Genomic DNA, 24,002 nt, shown 5'->3' with positions numbered 1-24,002 from the left:
ACCCTTGCACACCATGACAGGAATATGCTGGCCCATATAAAGTTCATGCAGACTAACAATGTCATTCCAACAAGCGGCACAGGGACTCTTTCACCAAACACTGGGTTCATACAAGTTAAGTGTGACAGCCACACCTTTGGTTTTACCCTGTGCTCTAGCACCTTGAAGTGTCTCATGTGCTAGATGGAATCACCAATAATGATCTCAGATCCAAATAACCGGACAGACTCAAAGAATATGGCAAAGTACTACTTTATTGTCATCTTGAATAAAGTAGGGACATCTGGTGAACAACAAACTGTAGTCCGCACACTCACACTTCAACTTTGATTACACAAAGGCTTTAAACCTCAATGTATGTCATCTATGATGTCATCATATGTGGCAAACTGTTAAACCTATTGAAGGGAGGGACTGGTTAAGGGAACATATGTACCTATACATCATATAAGTTTTAGTAATATCACTGCATGCCCCTTATCTAGTTTGCACACCTTGAACCACCTCTAAATACATATAATACAGATTATAGCAGACTATCCGCAGCGGTTGGGACTTTGCAACATTGTATAGCATGTCATTCTCTTCCAACCTTGGACTTTCATCTTGTTAGCAACACGTAAGAAAAACGAAACTCAGGTGCAGAAAGCAACATCAGACTACTACCCACTTGCCCAATTAGTCCATCATCTCTCATTGGTCAGGCCCTAAGCCAAGGCTTGTTTTTTATATTGGATCTTGCACCCTGTTCTCTGTTCTGCGACTTTCAAGGGAGTGTAGGTACACCATTATCTTTGTCTGGAGCTTAACGAATAGCCCTTGTTTTCGACTTCTGAATCACATGTGAGGAGACCATGATTTCGTCCATTTCAGCCTTCTATTTACTACTATTAGATTTAAAGCTGAGTGTCATTACTCCTCTTGGCCTCTCAAGACTTGCTCGCTCCACCTTGCATAGGCTTTTCACATCTTTGATTGTCCAATACTTGGCTCTTACAGATGTTTTCTTCCTTGCTTAATCTAGAGAAATATGTCTTACATACATGGCCTTATCCTCTTGACTCCCTTTGAGCCCTGCAATTATTCCTTGATGTGGAATCCTTGATCCTAGGACAATAGGCCCCTCTGTTTTCCTCACACAAAGCTGGTATTCCAGTGCCTTCTGACTCTGCACCCCTGGTCTGTCTCTGAGGTAGCTTGATTGGTTTTAACACAAGTCCGGCATACATATTTTTATCATGCTGCCTTAGCCACTTAATATTGTCTTCTGCATCAAGCTTCTATATGCCTCAGCTACTTTGTGTTTCTGTGTATGTACATTCACTTCATCTCTTCTCACTTATTTCTTTGGTTCATATGATTTCTTCGTCTTCGATTACATGTTTCTCTTATTACTTCAGTTACATCTTTATCATTTAAGTATTTGCATATCGTTTCAGTGTGTCTCTGTGTTTTTCTTTAATAAGCTCACTCTGCCCTTGTCCAATTTAACTTATTCCATGTCCAATGTTGTTTGCAGACATCCTTCCACCCTTTCAGTCCAGGGGCACATTCAATACGGTTTTCTGGTTGCATAGCAACTCTCATACACTCGATGTGGTATTGGAACAATACCTGGTGTCCCACGCAAAGCTCTTCTCCTGCTGTTCCAAAATGATGAAGGTGAGGGGACGGGAGCTCGGGATGACATGTCTACTTGATCTTCTACAACCATCTGCTATTATAATATGGAGGATGCACATGCCATTTGAAGGTGGATTTGGGGCTCAAAAGGGGAGAAATGTTTCCATGTTATCAACCAACCTCAGCTTCAAGTCTCAACAATGATTATGCACACCATGTGTAGCCATTCATTTGGACAACTAAGACATCACTATAGAATCAGGAAAACCTTAACACTTTTAAAAGCAAGCAGATGTTGATGAGATATGGGAAATGTTACTGTAAAGATATTACCTGCAGCCAGCTATCAATGTTAACCTGACATGAATGAGAAAAGTTAAGCGAAAATAAAAGTTTTGCTTTTGTACGACCCCTCATGTTTACACTTATTTATGGAAAGGGTCAAAAGATTTACTGAAAGGGACCCCGTCTCTTTACTTGCTAAGATTCCCATGCCATGTTTGATTATTTTCAATCACCCCGCGCTGCTCATTTGTCAGTGATGAAAGTTCATTCGGACCAGTGTCAGTGGAAGACCATTGAAATGGTGAGAATCAGCAAAGGCGTATATGCTGGATCAACAGAAGACTTTGGAATGTCAATGCACTACCTTAACAGATTACACCCTTGAGTCTGTCATGTGAAATCTCGGCGTCCCGTCTATCAAGAACTACATGCAGCTATTGGCAATATCCTCCTGATTTTGGCATGTGAGGTAGGCTCCAACATGCTTCTATGTCCATGCACAGTCCGTTTAGTCATTACAGTGCTTTCAGAAGTGTAACTGTAATCCAAATTATGAGTTCGGTACAGACATATACCTTGTGCAAGCTCTTGAGAGTGACAGACGATGTGATGCAGACCAGTCTGATATACGTACATGTGATACTCATAAATCCCCTAATGCATTGGCTGCTCAATTAGTCCACGTATGCACAGGGCACAATGGCGAAACCAGTAATGCCAGAGACAATGGGGCTGACAGATTGCGATGATCAAGAGGCTATGAATGAATGAGGACAGCAACATTGGGTTAGGTTTGAGAGAGCACAATGGGGCAACCACCACCCAATTCCTTTGGTGCAGCCTTTTACCAGCACAAGCACCCATTTGGATGGTCTTGCTGACCCAGAGGACACTACAACTGTGAAAACAGCAGATGCTGGCATAACGTGCCAATCCAATAACACAATATCATGCACCTAAGTGCTGGTGCCACTCTGCTAGTGCTAGTATAGACTCCAACATTCTAGTGAATCCTGTCCTTTCTGTGCCAGGGAGAGGACCTGATGAAACTCCTGTAGGGAACTTGGGATCACTCCCCACATAAGAACAGGCATATAATGTTCCATGCCCAGCTCCGATAGCCATTGTGCTTGTCCCCATATCTGACACTGTTGTATTCAATCGTTTACCTTTAATGACAGCCATGGAGGAAATCAATGCACGGCTGGAGGAGAATGCGAGGGCAGGTATTCATTGGTCCCTGTAGAATGTACATCAAAAGCTGGAGGCAGGCAATTGGCTGGGATAATGGGTAAAATCAGCAAGAGAAGAAAAATCTAATAAAACATATCACTGCTACGGATCCTTAGTCTCCCATTACCCTCAGAGGACTTGCCCACTCCCACAGAGACTTGGTCATCCTGCAGTAACAGCGGACTACCGTATTACTTTTGATTTTTGCATTAATCTCTAAAGACCTTGTGCATTGTGATCCATTCGGGAGCCTAGTATCTTACAAAGGGCCCCACGTGGCACATTCATCCTTTGTACAGTGCCTATTGTTCATTTATTTAATTTCATTGGCTATTCTTTTCTTTGTCCTATTCTGTACATTGTATATATCCTGTATTCATGTAGAAAACTGTATATTTTGCTATCATGTAAATATTGTAACCTGTGGATACGAAACTATGTTAGTCTTGCATTTCCATTTTTGCTGCGCCCTTTTACTCACAAGTCTGGTGCACTTAACAAATGAATAAACAAACAGACAAACAAACAAACAAGAGCCAAGGGTCGATATCCGGCTTTTGTGGGAGCAGGCAGCAGCATTGACAGTAGTGGCCTGTTGTGGGGCCAGGCAGGGAGGAGTATGCCCTATTGGCCAGAGAAGGCCTCTGTGCTACAGTAACAGCATATGAGGCCTTTACTGAGGCCAGTGAGGAAGCTTGATCGGCCTGAGAGCCGGCCTCTGTTGCTGCGGCTCCCTTATCGAGGCCTACTCTGGGGCCAAAGAGGATGCCCGATTAGCCGATAAATAGGGTTAGAATTGCATTCCTTGTTTAATTAAATTTATTTATTTTACTGTGATGATTGTAATTTTTCCAAATATTCTAGGTCTGAATGGGGAGTGCCTTTTTGCCTAATAGTGACTAAATAGAAGGGCACCTTATACCCTCCTATTTAGTCACTTTTATCCCCACAAAGCAGTCTGGGGATCTCAAACACACTCCTCTTGCGTAGAAACCCTTTCATACAATGTGTCAATTAAAATTCTTATAATATACATATATCATATGTAATTAATGAACGTGAAGTATGGTATGTTTACTATTCTTTGATTACAGCATTACCTATTGAAGATAAGGCGACTGAAATAACATTAGGATACACGGTTAGTGACTTAGAATCGGGTAACCTTTAACATGAATTCATTCTGAAGTTGCTTGACTAAAATATATATTTATATACATTGTCAGGAAGACAGATTAAAATCTTCTGAAGAAGGGTGAAAAGGCCCAAAGCGCGTAGAATAAAAATTTTGTGAATAGGAACACCACTCCCACCTCTTATGAGAGCTGTTGAAAAATAAAGTATTACCCACAAGGGGACACAAGTTTTTAAAGTAAGATTTTCATTTACTTTATGTATTTAGAATATTGGATTATTAGTTGATGTATATGAGTAAGAGGATCATGAATGTATAACTAAAAAGATTATGGTAATGGGATTGAATGTATGAATTTATAAAAAGTCACTGTCCAGTGGAATACAGATTATGAATTATTATGTTAATTGACAAATTGTATGAACGGGCAAGAGGAGTGCGTTTGGGATCCCCAGAAGGATGTATGGTGATAACAGTGAATCCATTAACAGGCCTCCAAGCACAGCCTTGCAGCTTGAACTGCTCACCGTTCCTCCGTTGGTGCCATGTCTAATGTGTCCAGCAGTCAGGCTCCCCTCTGCTGCCGAAGGGAAGAGGCCATAGAGCACATTCACTCGCAGATGCCATTGACTGGCCTGCTCACATTTCATGAAGTCTCCCCAGCCCTGATGTATGGCTATGTGCATGGTGACTCTGCAAAAAGCACCACCTGTTCTATCGAAAATCGGAGCAGCAGTCACTAGCAGTGACACCCACCCACAGAGCCTCACTCCATCATCAGGCTTCCTTGAAAAGTGCACCAACCACACCGGTGCAGGTGGCCAAGTGGCCATGGCAAGAAAGCAAACCGTTACTCCCCTTCCGACCATTTTCCAATCCTAGACAACACTGATGATATGTTAGTAAGAATGTTTGATATTTGATTGTTTATCCTGCTAGTCCCATCCTGGATTAGTTGAGCTGCACCCTGGACCTTGTGGACTTTGGACTCTTCTGCACATGGATACCTTCCTTCACACCCAGGACAATTACCATGGATGACACTCACATCATACCCAAAGAGGAAGCAGAGAAATCTACACTCTTCCAAGTAAATAGATTAATTGGTGAAAACATTTGACGTGGTCATTACTGTTGTGCATTCTCATATGTGGGGTTTGGGATTAAATCCCATCTATGTTGGTCAACTCAACCCTATCAGAAGAAGTTGTTGATGATCTTGTTGCATAGAAGAAGAAAAGAATCCATGTTCTCACGTTGATGTTGTGGCCTAAATGGGGACACATGGACACCATTGTCTGACTCTGTCTGATTCTCAGCATCCACAGGTAGGGTGATTTTGCAGCATATTGTGATGTGATGCAACGTAAAGCACACGGCCACAATGTATTTATTTATTTAATTATATTTCTATAGCGTGTGAAACCTGGGCACATCTTCCCTAGGTGGTACATAAAGGGACCAGCAGTCCTGTGTAGGCAAGATAATCTTTGTTCAGTACCCCAAGAGCATGCTCAATGTGTTCCATGTGCAGGCGTGTACATTGCTGTATCACTGCTGTCTGATGGTAAAGGGATCACACAGTAAAGTCATCAGCCAGATCCATATAGGTTATTCTGTGTCGCCTGTTGAGTACAAAGTAGGGTCATGGAAAGTGTGAATTGGGAATGGGTAGTGTAATCGTTAAATGACTTTGGGGTATGTTCAATATAGTCACATCCATCATTGTGGCTGTGGTGGTGCTACTTGACTGTACCCTTTGCCTTAGCAGTCCAATAAGGAGGTGGGAAAGATGTATGTGTCTCTATGTTCATGTGAAGGGCACTTTAATGCATGATAGCATTGTGTGGGACTTTCAGTTGTATCAGTGGTAAGGGTAATTGTATTGTTATTTCTACATTTGACCTGTTCTCGTGGACACATCCGGTGACTGGCAGAGATTAAATATCTGTGTTGTGCACATCTGAATGTTTTAGTTTGCTAATGAGAATGGGCCCTTTTGGGGGTCTTCTTTGCTGGTTGCAGGTGGACTTTGAGTTTCATTTTGGATCGTTCCATTGACCCTTGAGGGGAAAAGCTTTCTAGTAGTGTAGGACACATATTCAATCGAATAGCCACAGAGAAACAGGTGTACTGATAGCGGAGATATGAGTTGTGGGTAGGTGAAGTGAGAGGGTACAGTGAAGGTGTAAAGGGAGCATTGGAGATGTGGTGTTCCAATGTATTGTACACATCAGCCAAGCCCGCTGTAGTGATAGCCCATCCATGAAGGTAGGGCGGTTGCTCTGAGCCAGATATGTGGAGTCGTGGATTTGGGCACAGACATATGTGAAGAGCAGGTCCCCATCCCAGACCACCTTCACAATGATAGAAAACTGGATGAGCCTGTGTGTGAAGACCTACTCTCATGCCCTAGGTGATACAAGGGCCACTTGCTTACAGCCCACGGAACTAACCGCATTGTCAAAGCGTGCTTTCACGTATTACTGGGCCTTCATGAGGCTGAGGGTCTCGAGATTGGTGTGGAATGTAATGTGGTGCTGCAGCCATCTTGTTGTGGCTGCAAACACCTGTGTTTGGATATGAGAGACGAGAGCCTGGCTGATAGCCCACACCAGTGCCACCGTGAGTTGGAATGTGACGGTGACACAGAAATAAAGCATTGCCAGTAGCTTCAGCAGGATGGAGATTGTCATGACGGTTTGCCTTTTGGGTTGTATGTAGGGCTCTACTTCCCCCAAGATGGTGAATGTGATGGGCATGTCTAGCAGATAGGTTGTAAGGACCTCCTGTTCTTTGAGGGGTGGTAGTATATCCTGGCTCTGTACACCATGGAGGTGTAAGGCCTTTGTGCTCTCATTATGACTCTTTCCGGCTTGGCTGGCTAATAAGCCACCTGTTAGAGGGCCTCGCTCATTGCCCGGCTGAGCCGCTGCCTGGGGGAATGGCTGGTGGGCTGCCAGGCCTGGGGGCTAGAGGCCTGTCAGATAGGCTGTTTCGGCTTTCTGCTTAGGCCAGGATCATGGGCTGACTGGGCTGAGAGCTGGGGGCCTGGCTGATAGTTTGCCTGGGATGGGAGTGGCTGATTCGGTCATCCAATCACCCGACTCCATTGTGCTGAGGAACGTCTTGCTCTGTGCATGGTGATGGGAATCTTTCACTGTGTCGGAAATGTGGTTTAAATGCTGCTCCAAATGTTCTCTCCATGTGTGCCTTGCTGTTGGTGATGGCATGGTTTGATTGTTCTATAGGCCACTTGTGTCATTCTGCTACTTTTTGTCTTGTGGTTTGCATTTGCTTTGAACAGTGCTACATTTTGAGGTGTAAAAGCAAATAGTAAACGTGGTTTGTGATTGATGGATTATTGCTACTATTCGATTTATTTACTGGTATTGTAAAACATTATTTGAAAGCATGTTTCCAACACGTATAAGTCAGCGTGGAATTTCTGATTCACGCAACAGCTCTGTTAGCCATTTCCTCGTAGCCCTAGTGGAGAACTGTTGATATCCGATGCTGAAATATCTACCAGAGCGTGAACGTATAGTAACATTTTATTGCTTCACTTTTTCGAACTTGCAAACCGCAGGGTTTGAAGAAGAAAAAAAAACAAAGACTTTTAATGTTCAGGGAGGATGTGCCTAAATTGCCATTTGTGAAAACTGGCCTACTTGACCTCGTTGTTTTATGTTGGGCAAATCACGTTTTTCCTCTTTGTCTCAATTAATTCCCAGATTGGGAGTGGTTAGGAATAGGTGGGGCTACACTTAAAGCCATTTCCTTTCCATATGGGATCCCTCGCCTGTGACATGATCAAACTGAGCATGGCTGCTGTACCTTGAGAGTGCTGCAAAAACTCAATTAAAAATATATCATTATGTATGACATGATATGATATGATATTTTATTTTTATAGCGCTCATACACACGTTTTTCAGAGCGCAAAAGGCAAGGGAGGGGAACAAAGGAGGGCAAAGCAACGATCTTACTAGGCCCAGTCACATTGAGAACGTGCAAGTGCAAGGGAGAGGGAAGGGGGAAAGTGCCAGGGAGGGGGGAGAAATGGAAAGTGCTGAGCACGGGATAAAAACAACACAAAAGGTAGTGCAGCCAGCAAGGTGGCGAGTGCAGGTTTTGAGCGTAGATTGGGGTGTCTGGTAAGTGCAGGTACGGGAACTGTAGGGTAACAGATACAGACCCAAGTGCAAGGGTTGCTAAGGGCAGTGCGGGTGAGTGGCTGGGTGGGCATGGGCCTGGGCCCGAAATCAGAGGGTAACCAGGTGAACTTTGCCGAAGCAGAACAGATCAGGAGGGGAGAGGGAGAGAGCAAAGGCAGAAGCAAAGAGGAAGGTCTTGAGGTGCTTTCGGAACCGGAGATGGTTCTCCTCAAGTTTCAGAGTGGCTGGGAGACTCTTCCAGTGGGAGGCCCTTGCTGAGGAAAGCGATCTACTACCAACTTGTTGCTTGGAGAAGCGAGTGACCACGAGGTAGGTGGAGGAGCGAAGAGCTTGGGTAGGAAGGTATTTACAGAGGGAACGTTGAAGGTATTTTGGGCCCAAGGCCCAGAAAGCCCTTTGGATAATGCAAAGGGTCTTGAATTTAATCCTTGCAGCCACTGGGAGCCAATGAAGGGATTTCAGGGCTGGAGAGATACAATCCCATGGCTTGAGGTCAAGGACAAGTCGTGCAGTCCTGTTCTGGCTGAGTTACAGAGGGCAGCGAGTAGAAGCAGGCAGATTTAGGAAGGGGCTGTTGCAATAGTCCAGCCTGGAGAGAACCAGAGCAATAGAAACAGTATGCTTCTTGTGGAAGGAGAGGAGACGAAGAATACCTTTGAGAAGGTGCAGTTGTTAGTTTGACTTCTTAGAGACGTCAGAGATGTAAGGATAAAAGGAGAGAGTGGAGTCGAAGATGACAGTGAGGTTCTGAGCTTCACAGGTGGGCACAGGAAGAGGGCCAAGGAAGGCTGGCCAGAGAGTGAGAGGGAAGGAGGGTGCAGGTGTGCCGATGAGGAGAATCTCTGTCTTACTAGCATTGAGGCAGAGATCATTGGCGGCACACCATTCCTGGATAGCAGAAAGACAGTCAGAGATGAGAGAAGGAGAAGAGGTGGCAGAGGGAAGCCTGAAAACGAGATGAGTGTCATCCGCATAGAACTGAAAGTTGGAGCAGAGAGTGGCAATGCGGTGGGCAAGGAGTGCCAGGTATTGGTTGAACAGCCAGAGAGAAAGATTAGACCCCTGGAGAACACGACAGGTAGAAAGTGAGATAGAGAAAAGGAAGAACCCAAGATGGATCTAGAGTGGTCGATCAGAGAGGAAAGAGGTCAGCCAAGCCAGGGTCTGACCGGTGATACCAAGGTTATCATGGAGACAGTTGAGCAGGATGTGTTGCAGAGGGCAGAGAGTAGAAGCAGGCAGATTTAGAAAGAGGCTGTTGCAGTAGTCCAGCATAGAGAGAACCAGCACCCTGGAGATGGTGAGCTTCTGGGGAAGGAGAGGAAAGGAAGAATACCTCTGAGGAGGTGCAGCTGGTAGTGTGACTTCTTAGAGACGTCAGAGATGTGAGGAGTGAAATAGAGTGTGGAGTCGAAGATGACCTGGAGGTTTTTAGCCTCACAGGTGGGAGAAGGAAGAGGGCCAAGGAGGGACAGCCAGAGAGCGATAGGAAAGGAGGAAAAACCCCACTCCTGGATAGCGGACAGACAGAGATGAAAGAATGAGAAGAGGTGGCGGAAGGGAGCATAAAAATGAGCTGAGTGACATTTGCATATTACTGAAAGTTGGGGCAGAGAGCGGCAATGCGGTGGGCAAGAAGTGCCAGGTATTGGTTGAACAGCCAGGGAGAGAGGTTAGACCCCTGGGCAACACCACAGGTAGAGCTAGAGGAGAGGAAGGACCCAAATTGTACTTGGGAGGGTTGATCAGAGAGGAAAGAGGTCTGCCAAGCCAGGGTCCTTGATAGTTTTAGACGAACTAGGAAGAACCTGTTTTGACAAGACTTTCATAGATCAGACTTGTATAGAAACCTCGTCCGGGGAGAACAGAGGAAAGGAAGAGAAGAAGGGAGGGGTTGGCTGCAGGAGGGACAGAGTTTGCAGAGACAGATGGGGAGGAGGTGGAGACGAGAGGGTTGACAGGATGTCCTGGGTTTTAGAGATGAAGTGAAAGACAAGGGCATGGCAGAGGACCTAGGATGGAGCAGGAGAGGTAGAAACTGCAGCAGGGTTGGCCAGCTCCTTGCAGATTTTAAACAGTTTGGCTGAGTTATTAATGCACAGAGACACAGGCTTGGATGTGGGCTCTATTCTTAGTTTGGATAAGGAGCCGTTATTCCCTTTGGAGCAGGTGGCAGGCCAGTTTATCAGAGGTAAAAGTATCATCGTTCCTAGAACAAATGATAGTAAAACTAAACTGAAATGTTTATCCGTTGTGTAGAGATTGAGGTTTTATTTTGTCTTGATAGTTTGCAAGATATTAAATGGCTTATCTGCAGTAAAGTGTTTGATATTTTGTGCCTGCGTATATATGACACTCAATTGCTGAAGCAAATAGTAACTGTTTGTGTTAAATTATGATGCTGGATATTATTTCACATGTTATCTCTTTCCCTATCATCCCATAATTTTGGCCACTCTCCTTTGCAATGTTGCTATGTTTGGTTCCAATCTCGCCCACTACTATCACTACAAATTGAACAGAGGTGGGGAGACAGAAAATACATGTGCAGAGGTGAGCCAGGGGACCAAATACAAATGAATCTGGCAAAATATCCATGCCTTGTATCGTGCCTTATCAGCACCCTACCACACTATATAAGACCCACACCATGGCATCATGCCGCTCCACTCCAAATAACTCAACCCCCTTTCTGGTATTCCAAATACCTAACCCCTCCACCCCCTTCGGTCCCCACACCCCGCGACATACAAACATGTCCTACTACTACCCCAACCCACAACAAAAAACACATACATAGAATCCCAATTTGTAGATATGGCATAAAGAGATTAATTTGTTTTGGCCAGGAGGCGAAGCACACAATCCAGTTAAAAGAGGAATCTGGGGGTTGAGTCCACTCTTCACTTTACTTGACCACAAATCTTTCCAGCTCTAACTTATGAACATATGTATTCATGTCTAGCTTTAAAGAGCTCACATATATTGTACTGAAGTATAGAGATAAGTAACAAAAATGCACGCCATATCGTTAATCAACCTAAGAAATATGTATTGTTATGTTAAACAAAAGGAAAATAAGTCCATCTTTATTTTGCCAGCCTGAATAGAAGACTACAGGTACCAACAGGTACCAACAAGCATTTAGCATAATGGAAGTTTAATCCAATTGCAGAAGGGTTTCCAATGTACCTTCAAAACCTAAAGGGACACTGCAACATCAAAAAACAAAACATGTCTCACAAGATCACCTGCTTAAAGTCTTTCTTTGAGACAGGCGTGCAGATGGTTATTTCCCATGATGTGATCAATATTTGATGTTCCACAACTCCTTTCTTGGAAGATAACACTTTTGGGAGAATTAGGGAGGACAATGATATCAGATTAGAGCAGTGATGAGGGTTTTCTGATACAAAAGTGACCATTCTTATGACTACCGCTCACACCTCACGGATAATTTACCGTTTCTGAGCCAAGTCTGCTGTCAAAGAGTTTCCCATGTAAAGCACTGGAACTGTTAACATTGGATGTAATGATATGTGTAAGGAATTGTCGCCGCCGGCATTCTTTTCCTGTGTGCTGGGAGCAGAAAAGGATACCAGCCGGAGGCCATCGCCACCTTTTTGAAAAATTTCATTTTTTTGTGTGCGAGCTGGTCAACGGGGGTGCCAGGTTCTTTAGATTCGGTCTGTATCGAATCAGCCACTTGATCTAAGCCAGCCCAAGGTCTGTCCCAATCTCTACCATTGTAGTGGTGGCTATCCTAGGCGGATGCCTAATATTGTCTAGCATAAAACCGTCCATGTGTGTCTCACAAGAGAGTAAACTTGATCACCTCTTGGCGCTGATCATCACTGCCGACATCCATGACATACAGGGAGAACTTTTAAGAAATACCTGGATCAAAGGAATGACTTAAGGAGTGTTCAAAAGTGCCAATGGTAGGACTTCTATTGTAATGTTTGGGACTCCAAACAGAAAACCAGCTATCTCCCCTACAATAACACTGATGCTCTATTAGCAACTTTGCAAGAGGGTCCTGTGACGAATCACAGAATTCCATCACTTCTTCCCAGGGGGGGCCCTTTCTCTCTGAGGCTAGTGAGGTGAGCCCACTATGCAATACACTTCCTTGGGCTAGAGGTAAGTGGGACTCCACCGAGTGACTCCCCCTCTGGGAACGAGGACTCATGTTCTTATTAATAACTCCCTAAGCAACATATCAATGACCCTCCTTCACTAACATATTGTGAAGAAAGAGATGAAGAACAAATCAGAATCTGTTATCGTCATCCAAATACACTATTGTTACCTTGGAAGGAAAACATAGAAAATGTATACAGTACTGGGACGAAGAAAACCATTGGAAGAAAAGAGAGTATGAGACAAACAGATAAGAAGGACTTTGACAGTATGCTGTGGAAGTTCCACGGTAGCATCATAAAACCAGGAGGCAAAGACCTAGAGAGAGAGAAAACCCAAGAGTTTCAAATCATCTGGCCTGGAAATGCTGAGGAAATCTTGGACGTGCAGCATCCGATGCTGGAGAGAAGCTTGCGTACAGCTCCCAAAACACGGCATGGAAAAAAAAGATAGATGCGAGAGAATGAGGAGAATGCAAGACTTCCTGAGCAGTAGACAAGTGGTGGCACGACCACAGGTGGTCTGCAGTGGACCTATAGGTCTGTTAACAACACCAATTCCACTGCTATTAAGGTGTCACAAGGCGAGTCGACCAAGGAAGGAAAGAAGAGACCGTTTGTGACACTGCTGAAAAAACGAGAAGCCAACCTGACAAGTGATGGTCCCAGCCTGTAATGAGCCCCATTGATGTTATCCCTGAACAATCCAGGTAATGGGGAAAGCGGGTGGCCCGGGAGCAGGATCGTCCCAGTCAAGATAAAGTATTACAAATATTTGAAGAGACTGAGAATCATTACTCGAACGCTCATACGCGTCCCAGTTGAGATAAAGTGTCAGGAATACCTGAAGAGAGTAAGAACAAATACTGGATCTTTCACATTTTTCCCAGTCAAGCTAACGAGTTGACAATAAATGAAAGGAAGATGTTATGTTTGAGTCAAGATCATGGAATCGACTTGTCCCATTGAAAGAGAGGGTCAACATTAACAAGAACAGAACAAAAGGAGAGTAAGAAGAAAAGAAAGAATAATCAACTGAATTAGATGTTTGAAACCTTGAAAAACCCAGTATCAGAACTGTATGATTTGATAAAAGTGGTAACTATTGTTCAACAGAAAATGGTGGAAAATTACCTCACAGGAGAAGGGAGCCATTCATCTATACTTTTGTTCTAATAGTGGTAGGGACATGGTAGGTTAGTTTGGACAATAGCCTGATATTGATTTTGACTCTCACTGATAATTTACAAGCCCCTTAGTTAGCACATTGGTATTTTTATGACCTTGCCGTCCTGACACTCAAGTGCTAGGTGGCTGAGAGGTAGTTGAGGGCTTCGGCACATCCTCTGACATACTGACCTGCCACCTGTTCCATAATCAAGACAGACTCTCTGTCCTCTCCAAGTAGAGAGCACACATTTAAGCCCGTGTCTCTGTGGCCTCTAACAACACAGCCAAACTCTTTAAAATCTGGAAGGAAATGGCCAATCCTGTTTCAGACTCTACCTCTCCTGTTCCCTCCCAGGCCCACTTTACAGCTCTGGCCTCTCACTTCTATGCTAAAACATCCTGACTTCTATCTACTCTTCCTCACCTTCTTCCTCTCTCGATCCCCGGTGGGCCATCTCTCCCTCTCCTGCTCCTTTCTCCTCTTTCTCTCTGACAACACCTGACAAGGTTTTTAGACAAGTCTGATCTATGAAAGTTTCTTCCAAACAGGTGCTCCCCTGCTCCTCCAGAACCATCAAAGACAACATCGACATTCTCCCTTCAGCATTGGACAAATACCGTAATCACCACAGGAAATTTCCCCTCTCACCTTAAGCACTCCCTTGTGCACCCCCCTCCTCAAGAAGCCGACTGCCGAACCTACCTGTCCGGCAAACTATCACCCAATTTCCATCACCCCTTTCCTCAACAAACTCTTGGAAAAGCTGACCATCTCCCAGTATTACGCTCACCTGGTCTCCGCTGAGGCGTTGGGGCACGGTTGCAGCCCACTCTGGGGTGAGGTTGCTCGGGACCGACTTCGCCCTCTGCGCTTATGTGGTGACTGGTGGTAATATCTGATGCTGCTCGGAACTGGTCCTGCATGGAGAATAGGGGGCATGAGTATGCCAGCTTGTGCGCCAGATCCCCTTCCAGACCCCTTCTCCAAAACTGTGGTAGCCGTGGGATGCGCTGTCCCTGGAAAGCTCACCTGTTGATTAGTTTTGGCGAGCACTCCATCCTGCTGCTTGCTGCTTCTGGCAGGGGCACTTGTATGATCTGGACCGAAGTGCCTTCACTGGTCCTTGCATATGGTAGGCCAGTCCTGCTGCGATTAAGCCACTATACTTCAGGTAAGTGTTCCTGTTTGCCTTTGTCTTTTGACGTCTGTTTTTGTTGTATTGTAAAGTTTGTTGTCTTTTATTGCTGTCTGTTCCGCTTTTGATGTATGCTCTTTTGCTTTCTTCCCTTGCAGGTGATGTTACCGGCCCGGCAGAAGCTGCCGAGCTTGAAGCAGCAGCCGGAGGGAACGAGGAACGAAGCTGCAGCGGTACAGTAGCTGGTAAATTATTAACTAGAGGGCGTGCAGGGTTCAAATGTGGCGCAGCCCTAGGACGGATGTTCTAACCTTGTCTTTCTTCTTCTTCACAGGGTCCGAGTTAATGGATCCGGAGCGTGGTGCTGTGGTGTCAAGATCAAGATCACTGGATGTCAGGAGATGAGTCTGCAGATGAGCAATGAAGCACTGGTTTCCTGGAGGTGAGTATGCAGGAGAACGCCTGGTTTCAAAGGTAAGTAAACTGGTCCAAGTGGCGGTGAGCATCACGTTGCACGTGAGTGAACAGTAACGCGAAGCACAGGTCGTAAGGATGGAGCAGCTTATATAGCTGAGCTTCTGAAGCCACGCCCACCAGGTTCAGCCTGCCTGCCACACCCTGCCACACTCGATGAGTCAGCACATGGTGACCAGACCTAGGGAGCCACATCCGATGAGTCTGCACATGAGGATGTTCTCTGGAATAAAGGCTTTCAGCTCCTGGAAAGTTCTTGTAAAATAAAAGCACTCCTGCACTGAAATAAAGTAAAAGCACTCCTGCATTGAAATAAAGTGTTCCTGCTCAAATCTTTATATGAGCCTGGTGCCAAAGGCGCCAGGACTGAATCCAGCCAGGGCCCCTGTGTTTATGGGTCCCAAGGGGACATAAGTGAGTCAAGTGACCCATTGTCCCCATCACTAGATGGTGTAATTGTTGTGTTCTTGGGCCTGTAGCCATGACAGAACTCCACCTCAAGGCCTCTCTCATGGGTGGTTGCCCCCCTGGCCCTGGTTTAGTGGGGTTATTGTGGTGGAACTGCCTGATTAATCGTGGCACATGAACATGTCTGATCTTGGGGTCCATAACCTTTCCAGTCTATAAGGTAGTATAACTTGGACCAGACCATCTTACAGTCAAGGATCCTTTTAACTTCATATTCTGGTTCTCCTTCAACTATTTTGGGATCCGGTGGAATATCAATCTGCATACCTGGTCTCAATGGTTTTAAAAGGGAGACATGAAACACCGGGTGGATCTGCATGTGGGCCTGTAATTCTAATTTCATGGCCGCAGGGTTGATCTTAGCCTTGATAGTGTAGGGTCCCAGATATCTGGGATGCAACACATGTGGTCCTTTCAGGAGGATGTTTTTCGATGCTAACCAAACCTTGTCTCTGACTTGGTAGTTGGGAGCTTCCCTACGGTGTTGATCCGCAAACTGCTTCTGTTTCTCTTTGGCTCTGGCAAGCTGCTCTGCTGCTTCCTTAACAACCTGGTTGATGGTTTTGATTAAGGTCATTACAGTGGGCATTTCTAATGATTTGAGTGGGTCGAAAACGGATGTTCATGGATGTCGACCGTACACTATGTAGAATGGGCTTTGTCCCGTACTGGTGTGAATGGAGTTGTTATATGCGTATTCTGCTAACCAAAGTATGTCCTTCCAAGTATCCTCGGTTTGTTGCAGCATACACCTTAAGTATTGCTCGAGGGTCTGGTTAGTCCGTTCGGTCTGGCCGTCGGTTTGGGGGTGATGGCTTGTAGATAACCAGAGGCCGATTTTGGCAACACCTTTCCAGAATGCAGAGACAAACTGAGTTCCTCAGTCTGATATCTATATTGATGGGAACCCGTGTAGCCGGACAATATATTCCAAAAACACGGTAACCAGAGAAGATGCAGTTGGGATACCTTTCAGGGGAATACAGTGGGCCATTTTGGAAAACAGATCTATGACGATTTAAATGGTATTGTATCCGTTACAGGAGGATAGGTCTGTAATAAAATCCATTGATAGCATATGCCAAGGTGCTGGGGGTACTTCTAAAGGATGTAGCAAACCTGCAGGACTTTGTTTTTGGGACTTGTGTTGTGCACAGGTGCCACAGGTTGCGATGAACTGGACAATGTCCTTTCGCCAAGTTGGCCACCAGTCATTTTTCTTTATTTTAGCTAAGGTTTTGGCTATTCCAATATGCCCTTCTACTAATGAATCGTGATAGTTTGCGATGATTTGATTCTGTAATTTCTTATCTGGGATGTACAATCGTCCTTGGTAATATGGTAGGTTGTCCATGATTGTATACCGGTCTCACTTCCTTACCCATTCCTGTTGCGCTGGTGGACTCATCAAGTGTTGCAGGTCAGATTTTAAGTTGTCTAGAGTGGTGGTTGCGGCAATCATGCCTTAGACTTGTCCTTCCGGGATGATGGCCAGAGGGTCTCGTGTAGTGAAATCCTCTTCTCCCTCACTCATGCGAGACAGGGCGCCTGCTTTTCCATTGCGTAATCCGGGTCTATAGGTGATGAAGAAGTCATATTCCGCAAAGAAGGGAGCCCAGCGGAGTTGGCGTGATGATTGCGCTTTAGCGGTCTTCAAATATTGTAGATTGTGATGATCCATGACGACGGTGACTGTATGTCTAGCTCCAAGAAGATAATGTCTCCAGGCTTTGAATGATGCCTTAACTGCTAGCAGTTCTTTATCAGTGATTGAATAATTCAATTCAGGGGCTGGAGACTTGTGAGGCCAGAATGCCATGGGATGTAACTGACCTGTTTCGGGGCCTAGTTGTGATAGGACTGCTCCCATTGCTATGTTGGAAGCATCAGTTTCGACCACATATGGCAGTTCTGGATGCCGTAGAATTGGTGCTGTGGTAAATGCTTGTTTTAGCTCCTGTAGTAAAGAGGCGATTGGGTGGACGATCTGGGAGAACCCGGGAATGAACCGGCGATAAAACGTGGCAAACCCGAGTACACTCTGCACCCCCTTTGTGGATGTCACTGAGGGCCAGTTAAGGATAGTGTCTACCGTGCGCGTATCCATGCGTATGCCCCGTGGTGTGGGAATAAATCCGAGGAATTATACCTCTGTCACATGAAAGGCCCATTTCTCCAATTTGGCATATATCCGGTGTTGCCACAGTTTCTCCAAAACTGCCCGGACATGGTTGACGTGGTCCTCCTTGGTGGTCGAATAGATAAGAATGTCATCAATATAGACAAGAGCGCAGAAGTCCAACAGTCCTCGGAGCACGTCATTCATGAAAAATTGGCATGCCGCCGGGGCATTACAAAGTCCAAAGGGCATAACCTGATATGTCATGCGAAAGGCCGTATTCCACTCGTCTCCTTTTTTGACTCTTACTAGATGGTAGGCCCCTCGTAAGTCTAGTTTTATATATGCGTTTTTGACTTGATCCAAGAGCTCGGGATATGCGATAATGGGTACCCGTTTTTTACCGTGATCTGGTTAAGTGATCTGTAGTCAATGCAAGTTCTCAGGTCTCACTCCTTTTTAGGCACAAAAAAGAGAGGTGAGGATGCAGGGGACTTGGACGGATGAATGAAGCCATTTGCCAGACACTGATCGAGATAGGTTTTTAGATGCTGGTTTTCCTGGTCTGTTAGGGTGTAAATCCGGCTGCAGGGGACTTGAACTCCAGGTACCAGATCAATTTGGCAGTCATACGGTCTGTGTAGACGTAGGGTGTTTGCTTGCTCTTTTTGAAAGACATCTTGCTAATCTAGGTATTCAGGTGGTAGTGAACTGGTGAGGCCCAGAATGGTTTCTTTCTTCGACAAACCTGGGTTGATAAGACCTTTTAATGAGAATCCCTTGCTATAACATGTGTCGGCACGGTCTTGGGGAAAGGTCAGTACTTGTTTATGCCAGTCAATCCTGGGATTGTGGGTCTCCAGCCAGGGCATTCCCAATATCATCTGGAACTGAATGGCACCGATGAGATCGAAAGTGATGTCCTCTTGGTGACCGTCCTGACACAGAAGCGTGACCTTCTCGGTGCAATGTGTCACAGGGCCGGATGATAGCTGAGATCCATAAACTGCTGTGACGTTTTCTGAAACTTGCTTCTTTTGTAGAGGAAGGCCTATCCGGGTAGCCAGATCTTGATCCATGTAATTTCCCACAGCCCCACTGTCAATGTATGCCTCCAAGGCCTGTATTTTCGATGTTTGCTTGTGGTTTACCATGAGCACAGGGATGACTAGGTGTGAGGTCTGTATAGGTTCCTTTTCACCGCTCGACAAGTGGACCCCTACGCTTGCCGGGCGTTGGAGTTGATTCCTGTTCTTCTTCTTCTTCACCCATGTCAGTTGCTCCAGCTGCTTTCCTGGGTGGTTTCACCGGGCATTCTCGGAGATAGTGACCTGCCTTACCACAGTACAAACCAAGCTGCTGCTGTCTCCTTTTCTCCCTTTCTACCTTGGTGAGTGGACCCCACAAGCCTCTGATTTGCATTGGCTCGGACTGATCGTGGGATTTGGTATGATTTGTATTTGTATTTATTGTTTTATATAGCACCTTAATCCAAGGTGCTTTACAATGAACTACAAAATATACATTAAACATGGAACAGTAGAAGCAATAACGGTAAACTAGAGTCGAACCAGAAAATCAGCATATGGAACAATTTACATATGAGAAAGAAGAGGAGAAGAGAGTGGTGGAAAAAGAAGGTGGGAGAGAGAGTAGTGAGTAAAGTGAATAGTAGGAAGAAGGGAGATTTAGAAGGGCCGGACCACATCCAACACTCTTCCAAAATACCTTCCTTCTCAAGCCCTTCACTCAGCTACCTCCAACTCTCTAAGGCTTAAGGATTCTCACGGGTCGCACATAGACCGACCGCCCCTCGGCCTTCGCCAGATCCATCTTCCGATCCTGCAATCTGTGATCGAACTGCACTGTCAGGTTGATGTATTCAGCACATCTTTCCGGGGGATTTACTACTTGAGCTAATACATCCTTAAGTTCCCCTTGCAAGCCTCAGTAAAAGAGTGTAGTTCTTTTCTCCTCTGGCCAGTTAGTTTGTGCTATCAGATGATTGAAGGAAGTGATATATGTTAGTAGGTCTTGGTTACCCTGCCGTAGTGATAACAGTTAATTGTACAGAGCCTGTCCTTGAGTATGCCGTGCAAATAATTTCTCCATTTCACGCTGGAAACCTCTGAAGTCTCGAAGCAAAGGATCATCCTGGTTTACCAAGGGTATTGACCAGTCTGCTGATTTAACTCCTAAATATGAGAGCACAAATGCCACTCTCACTTGATCATTGGGGAATGCCCCAGGTCTGCATAAGCGACATTGATTCATAAAGATGGCGTACTTATTCGGATCACCTGTGAAGTGTTCTGCCGGGGTCATGGGAACACCCCCTGGAAGAACCACCTGTACTGGCGTGGGCTGTGGAGGTGCGGCAGGAGGGGCATACCCCGGCAGTGGGACCTGGCCTGCCTGTGCCTGGAGCATTTGCCTTGCTATTACATCTGTCCGCTTCCAGTTCACAATTAGATCCCTCCTTAGGGGATTGGTTTCCTGTCTTGAGGCATGAACTTCAGCCCGTAACTCTCCCAGTAATCAGGTCAACTGGTCCGTTTCAGAAGTTTCCATAACGCCCAGGTAGAGATTCGAAGAGGCTTTGCGTTCTGTTCCGCTACCTTGGTCTCTGCGGAGGCATTGGGGCACGGTTGCAGCCCTCCCGGGGGTGAGGTCGCTCTGGTCTGACTTCACCCTCTGCGCTTATGTGGTGACTGGTGGTAATAGGTGATGCTGCTCGGAACTGCTCCTGCATGGAGAATAGGGGTTGTGAGTATGCCAGCTTGTGCGCCTTATCCCCTTCCAGACCCCTTCTCCCAAACTGTGGTACCCGTGGGATGCGTTGTCCCTGGAACGCTCAACTGTTGATTAGTTTTGGCGAGCACTCCATCCTGCTGCTTCTGGCAGGTGTGCTTGTATGATCTGGACCGAGTTCCTTCACTGGTCCCTTATCTGTGGTGGTCCAGTCCTGCTGCGACTAAGCCACTATACTTCAGGTAAGTGTTCCTGTTTGCCTTTGTCTTTACTTGTCTGTTTTTGTTGTATTGTAAAGTTTGTTGTCTTGTATTGCTGTCTGTTCTGCGTTTGATGTTTGCTCTTTTGCTTTCTTTCCTTGCAGGTGATGTTGCCGGCCAGGCAGAAGCTGCCGAGCTCGAGGTGGCAGCCGGAGGGAATGAGGAATGAATCTGCAGAGGTACAGTAGCTGGTAAGTTGTTAACTAGGGGGCGCCCAGGTTTCAAATGAGGCACGGCCCTAGGACGGATGTTCTAACCTTGTCTTTCTTCTTCTTCACAGGGTCCGAGTTTGTGGATGCGGAACGCAGTGCTGCGGCATCAAGATCAAGATCACTGGATGTCAGGAGATGAGTCTGCAGATGAAGCGATGAAGCACCGATTTTCTGGAGGTGAGTATGCAGGAGAATGCCTGGTTTCAAAGGTAAGTAAACTGGTCCAAGCGGCGGTGAGTGTCACGTTGCACACGAGTGCACAGTAACGCGAAGCACCGGCCATAAGGATGGAGCCGCTTATATAGCTGAGCTTCTGAAGCCACACCCACCAGGTTCAGCCTGCCTGCCACACCCTGCCACACCCGATGAGTCAGCACATGAAGACCAGGCCTAGGGAGCCACACCCGATGAGTCAGCACATGAGGATGTTCTCTGGAATTAAGGCTTCAGCTCCTGGAACGTTCTTGTAAAATAAAAGCACTCCTGCACTGAAATAAAGTAAAAGCACTACTGCACTGAAATAAAGTATTCCTGCACACATCTCTATATGAGCCTGGCGCCAAAGGCGCCAGGACTGAGTACAGCCAGGGCCCCGTTGTTTATGGGTCCCAAAGGGACATAAGTGAGTCAAGTCACCCATTATCCCCATCACTAGATGTTGTGGTTTTTGTGTTCTTGGGCCTGTGGCCATTACACCCAACATACTCTCCACACTGAATCTGTTGGTTGTCTCGATGACCATTAGTCTGGCTTCAGAGCTGCCAGAGGCACGGAAACTGCTCTCCTGAACACTCGTAAAGATCTGCTCTCTAAGCCATCGTTTCCAGCTACTCGTCCGGCTACTTAATACAGCCTGCCTAGAACCACGCGTCTATCAACAACACTCTGCCTACTCTAGGCGCCCTGCCACAGATCTCCAACTTGATTCTCCAGCTTCCCTGAAGAGGAGACATCCGATTACTAACCAGCCTTTTTGTAATCTGCGTATATCCTACAAGCATGCGCCATCATCCCAGGGCCACTCTATCCAGACTCATTGACCCCAAGAATATTTAGAAAATTGTGAAACTACCGTGCAGAGAGATCCTGGTTCCAACACACTGAAGGGAGACCTTCCCAGTCCACAGAAGAAGGCTCTTGAAATTAATCTTGCCAAAACCTCCGGGTGCCTACTATTGTCTCCATTTAGGCCACCCCCTATTACATCCCAACTATTGATTCAAATCCAGACGTTGACCTTTCATTAGGCCACCCTTTTTTGCCCAGCTTTTGCAACTATGTACTCATATGGATTGCTGGAATGTGACTGTTATCTACCATAATTGATGTGCTACACATGTCACTGGAGGTGAATGATTTGTTCACAAATAGCACTCTAAACTACAGAGTTCTTGCTGTTTATATCACCAAAAAATACTCTGTTTCAAGATTAAAAATTGAACAAGACCACCAATAAACATCAGTTTGATAAAAACTTGTGTATTCTATTGTTGATTATGATTGAATAAAATGTGTTTGGTACACTTAAATCGTATTATAGTGCAACCCTCATGACAAAGACATAAGTCTGTTTTTCCAAAATTGAGAGGAAAACAGCAAAATACCAAGGGTAGGACACCCCCCCTGTATCTATATACGCTAACCTTGATTCCAGCATTCCTTCTATCCTCATCCTCCTTGATCTCTCCTCTGCTTTCGAGATGGTCAACATGCCATCCTGATCAATCGACTCTGTGAGCACCTGGGCATCACAGATAAGGCCCTGGAGTTTCTGACCTCCTTCCTCTTGGACCGCCCTCTCAGGTCCAACTTGGTCCCCTTCTCTCTGGCTCCTATCTCTCTAGCTGTGTAGTTTCCCAGGGCTCTATCTTCTCACTCAGGGTTTTCAACCTCTACTTGGCCCCTTTGGCACACCTGATCTCTACCTTCTTCTCTAATTTTCAGTGTTATGCAGATGGCATTCAGCTTTCCTTCAGGCTCTCCTCAGACTCCTCTCCTCTCTCGCTCGTTCCTGACTATCTGTCCTCGATTCAGGATTGGTGCACCTCTAACAATCTCTGCCTTAATGCCAGTAAGACATAGATCCCTCTCATTGGGACCCCTGCCCCTATTTTCTCTCTCTCACTCTGGCCGCCCACCTTGGGCCCTCTTCCTTCACCTTCCTGCGAGACAAAAAACTATTTCTCTCCTCACATCTCAGACATCGCCAATAAGTCCCACTTCTAGCTGCACAACCTAAAAGGAACTCTTCCCTTTCTCACTTTCCCCCAGAAGCTCACTGTCTCCAGAGCCCTGGTTCTCTCTAGGCTGGACCACTGCAGCAGCCTATTTCTCACTCTGCCTTCCTCTACTCTCTGTCCTCTGCAACTAATGCAGAACAAAACTGTAAGACTTATCCTTGGCCTCAAGCCCAGGGACTGTATCTCTCCAGCCCTGAAATCTCTCCACTGGCTCCCGGTGGCTGCAATGATCAAATTGAAGACCCTTTGCATTGTCCTCTGGGGCTGGGGCCCACACTACATCCAACGCCCTCTTCCAAAATACCTTCCTTCTTGAGCCCTTCGCTCAGCTACCTCCAACTCTATAAGGCTTAGACGTTCTCCAGGTAGAAAGTAGGGTTAAATCTCTCTCCTCTGCAGGGGCCTGCATCTATAATGGCCTCTTTATCTCTCTCAAACATGAGCCGGACCACCTGAAGTTCTGGAGCAGCTCAAAACCTTCCTCTTCTCCTCTGCCTTCTCTCTCTCCCTCCCCTGCTGATCTACCTGACCTACCTGTCTACTGTACCGACTGTTTGCCTCATAGACTCACTGGAT

The sequence above is a fragment of the Ambystoma mexicanum genome, chromosome 2q, assembly GCF_040938575.1.
Source record: "Ambystoma mexicanum isolate Mex_15411 chromosome 2q, UKY_AmexF1_1, whole genome shotgun sequence".
NCBI lineage: Eukaryota > Metazoa > Chordata > Amphibia > Caudata > Ambystomatidae > Ambystoma > Ambystoma mexicanum.
The sequence above is the reverse complement of the archived record's forward strand: the minus strand, read 5'-3'. Positions refer to the sequence as shown.